Source organism: Phalacrocorax aristotelis, chromosome 3 (genome assembly GCF_949628215.1).
Source record: "Phalacrocorax aristotelis chromosome 3, bGulAri2.1, whole genome shotgun sequence".
Taxonomy (NCBI): Eukaryota; Metazoa; Chordata; class Aves; order Suliformes; family Phalacrocoracidae; genus Phalacrocorax; species Phalacrocorax aristotelis.
This window is the reverse complement of record NC_134278.1, coordinates 40,944,340-40,959,037: the sequence shown is the minus strand read 5'-3', so window position 1 is coordinate 40,959,037 and position 14,698 is coordinate 40,944,340. Positions and strand designations below refer to the sequence as shown.

At 38.0% G+C, this 14,698-nt stretch overlaps 1 protein-coding gene across 3 annotated transcripts in view; it reads left to right on the top strand.

Moving 5' to 3' along the window:
* Nucleotides 1–14,698, top strand: part of RNGTT (RNA guanylyltransferase and 5'-phosphatase) — a 192,381-nt gene that overhangs the window by 75,006 nt on the left and 102,677 nt on the right. The gene's annotated exons all lie outside the window — the stretch shown is intronic.

The window sequence follows — 14,698 nt, the reverse complement described above, 5'->3', positions numbered from 1 at the left end:
GTGGCTGAAAAGTAAATAAAGAGACAAGGCATAAGCTGGGCTTTAAAAAAACCACAAAAAACCACAACATGGCAGAGAGGAGCAGTTGTTGGAAAGTTTAAGTCATGAACAATTCTATGAGAAGTTTATGTTGATAAAGCACTATACGTGATTTGGTCACTTCTCTGTATTTGCGCTGTTGCATTTTTTGGGTTGTCTATTTAAGGTCAACATCATAAATTTGAAGTAAATTTTTCAGGGGGGGAAAAGGCTGGTTTTTTAGGGCACGTAATTTTGAGCTCGAAATGAAAAGAAGCTAGGAAAGAAACTAGAACAAAAAGAACACCTCTTAAAAATGGTTTCTTACATAAATTTATAGTTTCTTGAAGTGTTTTGAAGTTCCAGGTTATTTAACCTCATTTAAAAATCTTAGGAAGAACATGGTTGGAAGCATTTCTAGAAAAATTTCTAGGTAAAACACATCTGTAAACAGATCTCATGCTAGTTAAATCTGATTGCCAGCACATGACTATTGAAATGATCCTCTGCTTCCTAAAACCTAGGAAATTAAAATTATGCTCATTGGCTTTTTTTTTTTCCTGGTCTAAAGGAGGTTTCAGAATTGTCCATGTGTGTTCAATGTATTGGATTTTAACAATTCTGATAGTGGCATTTTTTAAAGTCAGCAATGAAATGATGCTGTCTACTGGTCTTTCTCTGCCCTTCTCAAAGCTCTGAGCATAAACTCTTCAGGACAGTGACTATCTTACTACCCAGTAGTAAAGCATCAAGTGTGTTGGTGAGGGGAAGAAAATTATACATGGCTAGAATTTGTTTCATAATAGACTTATAATTGCTTTTGACACTAATGCTTGGACAATATTTCTTTATTTTGTCCTAGTTTTTGCCACCAGGTTTGATTAACTTTTGAATTACAGATGATGCAATTATCTGGCCAATTTTCTTCATTTTTTGGTGAAAAATATTTCTGTATGCAGCAGTTGGAGACACACACAGAGAGCAGGAGGAGTGGAGTTACTGGCAGTGCAGAGCGAATAGCCAGTGTTGTTTTCCTCTTATTTTAGTAATTTCAAACATTTATGACTTATCTACTCTGTGCATGTATTACATCAAATTGGTAGGAAAGTAAAGCCAGTAAGACTGATATCCTGGGTTTTGTCAAACTATATGTTCTGGAAGATTATTTTTTGAACTAGGCCTCTCTTTGTCCGTTAACTTTCCCCCCACTTTGAGTGAGTAAAAGTCAATGGCTGGTTTGCACTACAGTTATATAGCACATTTTCTATCTCTTTGGGTTCTTTTTCCTCTGAGAGCTTTGCAGCTTTTTTGGTGGATTTTTTGGTGGTGTTTGTTGTTGGGGGTTTTTTGTTTGGCTTTGGGGTGGTTTTCTTAAGTGGCAGTCAAGGCAGACTAAAGCTTTTTATGTTTTGGGTTTGAAATAACCATAAGTTTAAAAATTTTCTTTTTGTACAATGTACATTATAGGTTTTAAACAATCCTTGTTCTCATTTAAAGTCACTGTTACCTAGTAAAACATGTTCATTATACTACTGTTATAATAGAAAACTTCTAATGAAGCTTTAAATCTGATAATTGTTTTCAATAAGTAAAAAGTTTTATGTCAATATATAATAATTGTTTGCATGCCCTGTGATAACTGTAAGGGGTGTTAGGTAGTACTGCCAGTATTGATGTGGAGTTTTATCTAAGGCAATATCGGTAAACATTTAAGGAGAATCATTATAGATTCAAAACATAATTCAAATCTGTATCTGCTCAGAAGAATAGTATTCACAAAATATATTCTCAAAAGAATAATATGTAGACTAAGAATTATTTTTGTTCTTATTTACCTCAGAAATCCATTTTTTGTTTTGTTACTTCTGTGAACTTGACGAGTATGATTCCTGTATACCTCCTTAGGATAATGAAACGGGTTACATCTTCATATTCATCGCAAATTCGTGAACAGAATTTTTCATTATATATGGTCAGAATAGACTATTGTTTTGAAGCATTGCTCTGCTCTAAAAGAGGAATATTTAAAAACAGTATTGCTTTGCCCAAAAGATCTTTTTCCTGTTTATTCAGTCATCTCTGCAACTATAGCAACAAATGTACTCATAGAGATGAGTACCTTATTAGTATAGCTGAAAGAGCAAGCTGGGTTTCTTTCGCATCAATGACAAATGTCTTGACAGGGTTTACCAACTCTGTGTGCAGTGCAGCAAGGTCTGCAGGGAGACAAGGAACTCCTTCCAGCTTCTAAGTCTGCTCATATTCAGATGGACTTAGCATATCCATCAATCCATCTCCAGAGATAGTGGCAGTGGAATGGATACTAAAGGACTGACAAATGGGACCTGCTTAGGCAGATCTTTTCCTTATTTTTAATTAGCCATTTTTCTTGTTCTTCTCCAAGAACAGCAAGATCCTTTCATCTTTAGAAAGGATCGAACAGGAACCGTCCTTTCTTGACTAGAGGTCCTTAATGATTTACACCCTTGAGTGGTCTCAGAAAAGCTGTGTGTTCTCTTACACATGGGTTTATTCCCTACCTCCCTTTCTTGTATGTCACTGACAGAAGAGGTAGCTTCTCAGGTCACCTCAAAGGCTTGTTGTTTTCAAAGAAAGATCAATGGACATAGCAGTCTTTGGCCACAGGTAAGGTGGATCTCTGGTTGCACCAGCATATTCAAGACTGAAAAAGTGGAAAACCCATACCACGTGTCAGAATGTGTTTCATCAAAATTCTTGGAATATGTCTTGGAGGTTTGGGTTTTGGGTTGTTTTTTTTTTTTTGAAGCTTAGCTGGGTTTTGCTTAGGATCAAGAAAAGAATCAAGTGTACCTCTGAATAACTGCAGCTGGAACCACACATCACATTTTATTTTTTTGAGAAACTTAAATTTTTGAAATACCTTTCCAGGACATAGTTTGAACCTCACAAAAGTAGATATTGTAGACCTCTCACCCTCCTTCCATCATTCCTTTCTCTGACCTGGATGAAGACCAGTCCTGGATGAAGATAGTGTTCCAAACTGAAAGCCATTTTGGCCATTCTTCTGATTAGCAGTAGCACATATCAGTGAATGTGTGTTAGCTTGGGTGGATTGTAGGAAGATTGCTCAAAAAGGCCAGGAGTCTCAGTGCTATATTTAATAGCAGAATAAGTGGCTAAAACTTTTAATTATACCAGGAAAAACGAATGTTGTCCACATAGGTTTAGTTATTTTCAGTGAAGATGTGGAAGTAATTACTTGAAACAGCAGTAAAATTTGTACTGTGTTATATAATACATCCAATAAAGAAATTATTTCTAGAGTTATGTGCTTGAGACTTTAATACCAGAGTTAGAGTACTGACTTGTTTTTTTCTAATCTGAAAATCATTTTATTATGAAATAAAATGCACTTTTAAAGTGCAGTTATAAAGTAGGGCAGCATTTATAGTTGTGCCTTGACATTCACTGTTGGAACTAGATTTTGGAAATATGAGCTATATCTTTACAATGTTATATCTTTATAATGTTGTCTTTAAACATTATTGTAAGATGTTTTGATGGACTTGTGTTTGTTTTTATAAGACACAGTTTTGGTGGTAAGAGGAGGAAAAGAAAGGGCCAGTCACCTGGGGACAGGTTGTATATTCTCACAATCTCTAAAAATGTTACCTTGTTGAACTTTGATATTGATGGAAAAAGCAGCATCACTAAATTTGTCTGCCTCTATAATCAAAGAATCATTAAACACAGTTTACTTTTCTAGTGTTAGCTGGAAACGCATGTACTTTGTGAGCTATTTTGCCAAATTCTTTTAGAAGCATGTTTTGAACAATGTTGAATCTTTGCTGTTTGTCATTACACTTGCATGATTTGATCACTTCTGTTGCATAGCTTGCTTTCTTTTCATTTATTAGTGTGCATCCCAATTCCAGGAGATGACATGGTCAAATCTGCCAGCTCTCCCACCCATCATGTAAGGATAGCAGCAGCCCATGGAAGAAGCTGAGTTCTAGGCTTCTGTGATGCTGAAGTATTAAAGACCAGTGAGGTTAATGCTTTGTATGTTACATATTCTTAGCCTTGGAGTCTTAGCCTTTTATTTATATAAATATTTTAGGATTTTCAACATGGACATTATCTTCATTATATGAAACAGGAAGTACAGGTACCTAGAAATAAACAAACTCCTTAGAAATTATTCAAGTCTTGCTTTCAGTGCCTAAACCAACCCACAGTTCTTTTTTGAGGCTTTTTTGTGTGGACAGTCCCAGCCTGGGTGTCATCACTAAAGCCTATTGTCTAGTGAAAACGCTGTCTAGCAGGAGTAGAAAAAATGTTCCTTTCTGTGCAGTCCATGGTCCCGTGGAGAATTGTGTCCATCACTCTCAATGGAACAACAGGGCTAAAGGTTAAACAATGGTATGGGTCAAATGAACAACCTTTTTCAAATGTTAGCACGCTGTATGTGAATGACTTGTCAGTTCTTAGACAATTGTCTGGTTTTAAAATGACAGCCTGTCCTAGAGGGATGAGAATGAAGGTGAGTAATCTGCTAAAAGTTTGAATGGTCTAGGATGATCTTGAAAGTTTCCAGTCAAATCTGTGAACTGACAGATGACTTATTTTGTTTTCCTGGTTTATTTGACATTTGGATTTTTATTTTTATTTTTTGAAATGGCTTTTGTTGTAGTTAGGAAAGGTGGAATGTTTAAAACTTTGTACCAATAAGCATATAGCTACTGTTGAGGTGTTTGCTTTGGGAAATGAAGTGGCTGTGGACCTCTGATGGTGAAGGAGACTGTGTAAGTACATGATTTGCTGATGTTGGTGTGAAGTATTTTGCAGGCATCTGAGGCAGCTGTAAATTAGTATTTGTGTGGCCCGAAAAAACGAACCCTGATAAAAGGCAGAATATGTGGACGTCCGTGTCTACCAAGAGAGCTGTTAACCCAAAACTGACTGTAAATGACCACAAAGCCCTGTCTTATGTCACCAAGTAGCCTACAGACAAAAATGGGGAGAAGGTTGCAGTCATGGGGCGAAAGACAAAAGAATTCAATTGCAGCAAGGGCAGCAGCAGAAGTGTCAAATAATCTCTGTCTGTTTATTGGAGATTTTGAATTCTGCATCTCAGCTGAGGGGGAACGTTACCATCTGGAGGGCTTTCAATGCCAAGAAGACTTGTATCCTCTGTTTTTATTTTTGTTTTTATTTTCTGTGCCTTAAGGACAAGCTTAATCAGCTCACCTTTCAATCCTGCATTTCCTGACCCAGAGTTGGCATCAATCTTAGGTGTCTGGCCTACGCCATAGTCCTCACTCCATCTGTTCTGTTCCAGGTTTTTGGCCTGTTTATCATCTCCTCTCCTTTTAATTATCTTCTGACCCATCTCCCCTCTACCATTTTGTTTCTGTTTGCTTTTGTGTCTTTACTTTGTACATTTCTTCCTCACTTTGTCCTATTCCATCTCCCCCAAAATGGAAAGTCAAATGTTGGAAAAACAGTATTGCCTTATTCCACCCTTAGATGCTTTTGTGCTGGTGGTTATCTTCACTCAAATCTTCTTTTTGGAGTGCTTTTCTTCCTGTAAATGCAAATAATGGTTGACCTGAGGAACCTAATAAGTAGTGAATAAGAAGCTGGAAAGATGTTACCTTATGTTTATATTGGAATTGGAAATCTTCACTTGGCAGCTGTCCTGTATCCCAGCATGTAGTACTTCAGCCTTGTTTTTCAAAAGTATCTTACTGTGTGAGTTTTAAAGGCAAGGACAGCCAACCAGACCAAGTGGAAGCTTTGTAAATTGTAATGTGAAATAGATGACCAAACTGTGGCTCTTGAGCTCAGTGTATGTTATTGCCACTTAAAATTCAGTGCTTGAACTGGAGCTATTTCATGCAACCAGCTGCAGCACTGGAATGACATGGATACTGTTTGGTAAAAGTGATTTCTGGCAGCGGGAGGATGAGCATAGTAGGGACTTCGTAGGCCAGGGCTTGTGGGGTATCCAGCTGCCTCTGGGTATTTCTTTGCTTTTTGTGGGGCAGGGAGGCTGCAGTTACTTGGTTAGATTTGGTTTACACCAAAAGATTTTTCCTCATGCAGGGGGTGGGGGGAGTGGGTGGGGGTAGAAGACTCAGCTATGGCTAACTTTTCAGCTGCCTTGCTCTGGTTGAGTCAGCTTGAGGAGACCCATTCATGAACAAGAATCTGTGTTCATTTCCTAGAGTTAAAGAAAGGATTTAGGTTACTTGCTTTGGATTATTATTATTTGTGATGTTAAAAGTCAAGTATAAATTTCATCACAGTATAATTTTGTTTAGGGAAAAGGGGAAATAGATTTTGCTTTTGGTTTAAGAAATCATTCACACGTTAGTTATATTTCACATTTTTTTTGAAAATGATCTACTGAAGTTAAAACAAACAGTCTCAAATATTTCCATGAAGGATTATTTTCATAACTAGTGGCCCATGTTAGATAATGCTAGTGGTACAAATTAAATTAATGTAGAATGTCAGATGTGGAATATATAATTAAATTCTGACTTGCCAAACTATAGTGTGGGAAAGAAAACAATGAAACCAGTGTGGGGGGGAAAAAGTCATATGGATAAAGCATTATACTCAGTACACATTATAAGTTTAAGTGTCAGAACAGTACGTATTCAGTTTAGCTTTTAACATTTTAACATTAGCCTTGAACATTCAGATATTTTTGTAAATTATTTCTTCTGTATTTTGTGCAATGGAAATAATATAACTTTCTACGTGGGAAAATCATCTTTATAGTGATTTCTACCTTCACTTTTGTGGTGTGTTACCAAAACAGAAAATGCAAATCTGTTTGGACCTAATTGCCAGTTGGTATCCTGGTATGGGCAATTGAATTGGTATATTCGATATCTTCTGAATTAGTTAGAGGACTCAGCTGTGGTGACTAAGTGGGTCACTCCACTCATTAATTGAGGGGCAACTGTTTAATATTGTCCGTTGTGCCACTTCACAGCCTGTCACTTTCCAAACTGCCTCCTGGCAATACAGCTCCGCAGGGAAGCCATCAGCCTCCTCGTATTGGAATGATGTTCAAGAGACATGCGCTTGATTTGGATAAAATGAACAAAAGCACAAAGAAAATTGTAAAGATGGGGGTGAGATTTAAAGCAATTTATTATGATACAAGATTATAGGACATCCCTGGTAGCTCCTCCTTTTCTTGTGATATGCCCAGTGTTGCAAAAAAATACTGTAAAGAATTAATATTTTTCTTCAAACGCAAGAAATAAGAAAATTTTAGCATTTTACTGTTATGGCCTTGCAGCTACAAGTTTTAATTTCAACTTTGTAGGAAATAAAGCCCTCAAGTGCCATCGCATAGCAGAAGAATCAGATGTTTTAAAACATCCAGAATATAATATTAAATCTTAATTTTTGTGCTAAAATCACTGCATCAGTGCCCAGTGGAATACATTAGCCCAGTTTGAATCAGGCATTGTAACAGTAAATGTATGAAAACTTTATATTCTTGGATATCCATTTTATGTCTAATGGAATCATTGTATATACAGATTTGTCTCTTTTGATAAGTCTTGGTGGAAGTGCTTAATAAAACATTATCCTTAATTATCTGATTTAATTAAAACAGGCCTGTCCATGTTCTTGACAACCAGAGACCAGATTATGTTGTAGTAGCTTACAAAGGGGCTGAATAACAGATAAACCCTATCAAGTTTGTAATGTTGGAAGATCATGTAGGGAACAAATTAAAAAGTATTTGTCCCCATTGCACTCAACTCAATGTCATTTTTCCTTTGACATCAAAAGAACTTTTGAATGTTGTTTTTGCTCAAACCCAGAGTATTAGGGAGCTTCTAAAAATTAGTGGGAGAATAGGCTGGAGAGCTGGGCCAAGGGGCACCTAATGAAATTCAACAAAACCAAGTGTAAGGACTTCTACCTGGGGAGGAACAACCCCATGCACTGGTACAGGTTGGGGGCTGACCTGCTGGAAAGCAGCTCTACTAAGAAGGACTTGGGAATGCTGGTGGACAACAAGCTGACCCTGACCCAGCAACGTGCCCTTATGGCCAAGGCGGCCAACAGTATCCTGGGGTGCGTTAAAAGGAGTGTGGTCAGCAGGTCAAGGGAGGTTACCCTCCCCCTCTACTCTGCCCTAGTGAGGCCACATCTGGAGTACTGCATCCAGTTCTGGGCTCCCCAGTTCAAGAAGGACAGCAAACTACTGGTGAGAGTCCAGTGGAGAGCTATGAAGACGATCAGGGGACTGGAGCATCTCCCTTATGAGGAAAGGCTGAGAGACCTGGGTTTGTTCAGCCTGGAGAAGAGAAGACTGAGGGGGGATCTTATCAGTGCTTATAAATATGTAAAGGGTGGGTGGCAAGAGGATGGGGCCAGACACTTTTCTGTGGTGCTCATCAACAGGACAAGGGGCAATGGGCACAAGTTGGAACACAGGAGGTTCCACCTCAATATGAGGAAAAACTTCTTTCCTGTGAGGGTGACAGAGCAGTGGCACAGGCTGCCCAGGGAGGCTGTAGAGCCTCCTTCCCTGGAGGCATTCAAACCCTGCCTGGATGTGTTCCTGTGCACCCTGCTCTGGGTGTGCCTGCTCAAGCAGGGAAGATGATCTCCAGAGGTCCCTTCCAACCCCTGCCATTCTGTGGTTCTGTGAACCTTGCTTAGTTGGGGGCATCGGGAAACAGACTATACTGAGTGTCTGCCATCCATTGAGGCATGTCACAATTTGTAGATAATTTTTAAACAGGTCAAAGAATTTGCTAGTGGCACCTATTAAACCTCCCCTAGATCCAGCAGGACTCCAGTCTCAGGCAGGTGTGCTCTGTCAGGTAGGGGAGCATGGCAAAAGTGATGCGGACAAAATCTCAAGCCCTAAAAGGAAGAATTGAAGGTACCTTACAGGTTGAAATAGAGAACTGGCAAGAGCATGGTAGATTAAATAGCCAAACTATGAAATATATTGCTCTGTTTCTTCATCAGGTAAAATAAACATGAAATATTATTGCTGTTTAGCAGTGGTATTCCCTCACAGCCTTGAGGAATTCGTGTTTCTCCTATTTTGAAGCTATCACATAAGTCAATTAAATTTTCTTGAGGCAGCCTATTTCTCTTATTTGAAAGAAGCATTTGAAAACATCATAGTTAGCTGATACCAATTTCTCAATTGTTTTTTTGAGAAGAGATTGACAGTGAGAAATGCCTAATGCTTATTTTGAATTCAGGAATGCAGATGTGCTGTCAAATTAAGTGTTAACACACATAGGCTCCTGTTATTCTTGGGTATTGTTTTGAATATATTAGGTACGTGACCTTTGGAGTTGTTCACTCAGAACCTGCGAACTGGCAATAGCTTGGTGGGACTCTTACTGCAGTGCGCTCTACGTTTTTCTAAAACGTCGATATCCAAACAATTAAGGAACATCTCATATAGCTAGTGTTAGTAGCATCTTTAAAGAGTGCAGTTAATGAATTAGCTGCAAAAATAAAAGATTTTTTAAAAAATACAACCATCAAACTTTATTCCCTGCCACATCTGCAATATATTTTATTGTTCTTCACTATAACATTTTTTCCTTTGTGGCTTGGTAATGAAATCAAGCTAGTGCAGTTCTTCTACCTTCTCAGTATTGGAGGTTGCACCCCATCACAGACTACAGTAACTTCCAGCTAATCATATATCTGGAAATGGCTTTTCTTTAAGTCTTTTGGAGGGGTAGTAGAGAAGATTTAAGAAACAGCTTTCAGAAGATGATATACATAATTTCTCTTGCTCTCAGTTCTCTGTGAAAAAAGCAGACTATAGCACTCTTCTGGGAAACTGGCAGCAGTACTAGTCCAGAGTGTGTTGGAATAACTTGGGTTTTTTGAGAGGTGGCTCACTCATGACAGGAAGCACACTGCAGATAGAAGGGATGAGTCTCTTTGGCTTTCTTGCTCGGAGGTGTTGCTTGTTCCCCATCGTATGAGTATAAACAGGAATTTCTATTGCCTTCCTGTTCTGGAAAGAAGACATGAACTCCAGTAAAAATTTCTCTGCAGAACTGCTCTTCTAAAAGTCAGTGAAGAGTGGTATCATTAGTTAGAATGCTAATGCTGAGGCACTAGTAGTTTGGGTCATTGTCAGTCATCAGCTATGAAATTATATGGGCAAATGGTTGAGGGAGAAACTGCACAGTAGTTACGGTTCTTTGAATTATGATATTATTTATGGTCTACGGCCTACTAGCATGAAGTCTTCAGAACACTTGGCTTTTACATCAAGACATCAAGGAGTCTGGGAACCCTGCACATCATGCTGTTAGCCAGAAAACAGAACTCTTGGAGCTGCAGTACAGACTGCAAGTTATGCTAATGGCAGCCTGAATCTGCAGCCTTTCAGCTTCATGCACTTAGAATGCAAGAGAGCCATTGAATGAGAACATATTTATAATACATCTGAGAGGGATGTTGTAGCTGTGAGGTAAATAAATGTTTCTTTCAATGCTCCTGCTGAGTTTCTAACTAGTTTTAGACTAGAGGAGAGTATGTAGGTGCCGGAGAAAATCCAGGTAGAATTAGGTCACCTTCCTTCCTCTCTGAGCATGCACCTGTCTGTTGCCTCTTCATGTTACTTCAGCCTTGCTGCTCCCACTGTAGTTAGTGCTGAGTTTGTGGATGTTCAGTGGAGGTGCCTGCGTGATAACAAGTGAGTTCCCTTCCTGCTGCAAGAGCTGCAAATGGGCTGCGTGTGGGAGAAGCGACCCCTGGTAAAGCCCGGCCACCCACAAAGTGCTGTGAAACACTAGAAAGTGAGCCTACTGTGAAAAGATTTCCTCTTGTCATTAACTGTAATTAGAACAAATGGGAGAGTGTCAATAAACATTTTCTTGTGGAATATGAATTTCAGGTTTGTTGCTTTCTAGGAGTGTTATGCTACATGAACCATTAGTTAGGGCCATATGTACTTGAATACCACGAGTGATGCTTTAAAGGGTAAAGCTGTGTATTCTGTACAGGAATGCTTGCTAAAGATGAACTGCAGAGAAGAAGCTATGCATATTCCTCTTGCAAGACAGTTTTTGTTACTAGAGACTGGTCAATCTGTGAAGCTAAATCCAGTTGGACGAAACGCTCCTTTGGACAAGCTTTCGAATAAGAAAAGCCTGCCTTGCATGTTTGCTTTTTGGGCTCCAAGTTTCTTTAGCAGGTCATTTTGTGCTGTATTCTAGCCTAATGTGTTTAAAATTATTAGAGCAGCTACCTTATAGAATTCTTAAAATGTACTTCAGTGACCAGTTGTATCCACTGTGCTTTTGTTGTGGCTGTTGGCTATTCCTACACCTAACAGATGGCACTCGCTTAAACTGACAAGCTGTGGGATAGCCGAGCATTACTAATAAAACCTATCACATGTTAAACTTGACCTGACATTAATCAAGTTTTGAATGCTACAAATGATTCATGGATAATAATTAGTCTCTTGATCATATTAGTGAACATCAGTCTAACATTGCTGCCATTATCTGCTTTCATTCTTATAGGGAACAAATCCATTGCAGTAATTAGGTGTTTTTAATGTCTTTTGAGCCAAAATGTTCTGTATGATTAACTTGGCAAAGAGGTTATTTTTAGTCTTTCAGTATGATTGGTTTCAGAGCGTCTAGTAAAGTAACAAACTGAAGGGCTTTCCATAAAATAGTATTTTATAAAAAGTATGGATTTTTAAAATTTTATCAACTGAGAAAATTCCCATATGTCTTTATGCAGTCATTTGGTAAAATTTTCATCATAATATGATTAAGCTGTTGCCATGAATTACATAGTTCAAAAAAGTGGTGATTTTGTTAGGTGAACCTTTGGTGTTTACTTTTACTCTTCTTGTTTAGTACCGAGTTACTGGTTAACATCAAGTGCTTTCAACACCTACGTATTCGTACAGCCAAAATAACATTTACAGTTTTTCTCTGTTTTTACCTTGAATTAGAGCCTTGAGTAGATGGCTGCATGAAAGCTAGGATTTTGAGCTTTAAGCATTTTTTTAAAAGGATTTTCATGCAATTTGAATTGCACACTGATTTTTATATCCCAAGAGCATGAAATTTCTTTTTAAGTAATGAGCAAGTAAGAAGTTTTTACTTTGTGTTCCTTATGCAGTTAGGGCAAAGTAGATAATTTCACTGGTTTACTGAAATTGTAGCAGTTAGCCTTCAGTATGTGTTGGTTCTTAATGCGCATATAAGACTTCTTCAAAGAATTACTTCTTAAGGAGTTAACTTTTTAATTTATTTTCAGCAGTTTTTGATCCTACTGTTCCTTTATGCATATTTAAGACCATTAGCATGGCCTGAGAAATGTTTTGTAACTTCATGATTTTTTTTAGCATACTAGCTTAAAAATATTTAGCATAAGCTGTCTTTTTCAGACTCTGAGAGTCTGCTTCTCAGTTATCATGCTGCATTTCTTTTCTTGCCTCTTTGTTGCTTGTTTCCACACACACAAAATTTGAAAATCTTCAAGGTAAATATAGCCAAATACAGTGAATAATTGAGGATGCATTATAGAATTTTACTTTAACCTGCTATAAAGGTACACTTTAATATATTAAATACTGGTTTTTACCTAATTTATTTGACATTAGATAGCATATCTTATTTTTAGTAGGAAATGAGAATAATGCAAAGGAAACTGTGTCATGTTAAATTGATTAAAAATCTGCTCTTCAACATTTTTATGGATGATTTGGAGGAAAACATGAAACCATATAAATGAGAGACAGATGCCTGCATGAGGGAAGTAAATGTTGGTGTTGAAAAGCTACTTAGAGCTTTTGCGATCACAGGGTGCAAGCAGAAACGTTTACTTGCATGGCCATGTGCAAAGGCACACTCATGAGATCATGGGCTGTACTTTTAGGACCTTCATGGTTACTTGAAAGGAGCCACTTTGAGTCAAGCAGCCAGTTGTAATGAGCTATCGGCTGGTGAAATTCTTTGGCAAGTGCTCATGTATCCAGAGATCTCCTTGAAAGACTCCTGCTGAGGAGTACAGGGAGTGCACTTTTTCTTGCTGCTGTGGCTATCCTAGAATATTCTGTCTAGTCTAGCTGGGATGACTTCAGCTGATGAAAAAAATGATAACTCTGAGTTTAGAATAGACATTACTGAAATATTGAAAAGTTATATCTGCTTCCTTGTGAGATTTTTGAAATGTGAAGCTAGTTTATTTGCCAAAAAAGTATCTTAGAGGTGAACTTGATCAGTATCTACTAAGAGAGGAACAAAGAAGAAAAGGTCAAGGAGGAAGAAAAAATTGCTGAGTAAAAGGCATTAATTTTTTAATTGCACATGCAGTAGTTCATTGGAGCAACTTAACGACGATTGTAGTTCTCCATCACACCATGCTGTAACTTGAGACTGCACAATTTTCCAAAAAAATTATTCAGCACTTGAGCGTATCACTTGAAGAGGAACTTAAATATGCACAAGAGGAGAGGGTTTCATCTCATCCTCATAGCTGTCTGAAAGTTAGTCTGAACTGGTGATCCAGGCTATGTCTGGTTTTGGGCAGGGAGCGAAGGAAGCAGTGGAACTGCCAGAGGTGTGTATGTCGCTGATACTCTTCCATCTCCCCCCCAAGCTGTTAATTTACACCAGATTTGTTTAGGTCTGATGTTTTACTTCAAATGCTAATGCTAGGTGAGGTGAACGGTATCCTGAGTATGAAAAAGATGGAAGTCTGAGTGGCTGCAGTTCAAGGTGGTTTGGTTTTGGGGTCTGTCGTCCATCCTTCCCCCACCCCCACATTTTTCAGAAGGTATGTGCTCCCCTAAAGAATGTTTTGAAAATTTTACCATATACTTGTAGTAATTTCAGTCAACAAACTAAAATAAAAACTTCTCTTAACACCTTTTTTTTGCTCTATTTCTCTTAAAATATGAATTAGCCAACTTTTATTTGTAGAATGTTTGTGATTTTGAAGTTTATTTTTGAATAATATATGACACCACCCCCATCCCTGGCCCTAGTATGTCGGTACTCGCATACTATTTGATGTTATTTTGCTTTGATACTGAAAGCAGCTGTTTAATTCTTGATACCTTCTCTGCTTTTAGAAACAAAACAAGCCAAAAAAGAAATGATGCTGCAGGGCAGGGGAAACTGGAAAGATTCTGGGGAAAAGGAAGGAGCAGAGACTACAAACATAGCTTAGAGACACCAGCTTCCTTCACCTGATATTAAGCTGCGTTTGATAATATTTTCAAGCATTGTACAATAGCCTGTGTATCATCTGGAAGGAACTTACATGCCACAGACAGCATGTTTAATTCTTTTCTAGGGGGCCACCTTCTCAAAGTATAACATTTGAAAGCTGGAGTTCATAATGTTAATAGGGTGGATGATGGCTCAATCACTGTCTGTTGATGATTAACTGATTTATTTTAGGAAACATGATAGTTGGGATGGTTCTGAGCCAGACTATTTTTGCATTATTTTAACTTAACTGAACTTAACATAGAAATCATACTGTAGGATTTCTGGTGTAATTCAAAAACAGGATTTCTGAAGGTACTATGAAGTAGTTTATTCTCAATATATTTTTTATTTTATCTGTACCAAGGGTGATCCAGATTTCAATTCTGACTTTTAAGCAAAATATTTTTATTAAGCAGGGTTTTAGGGGT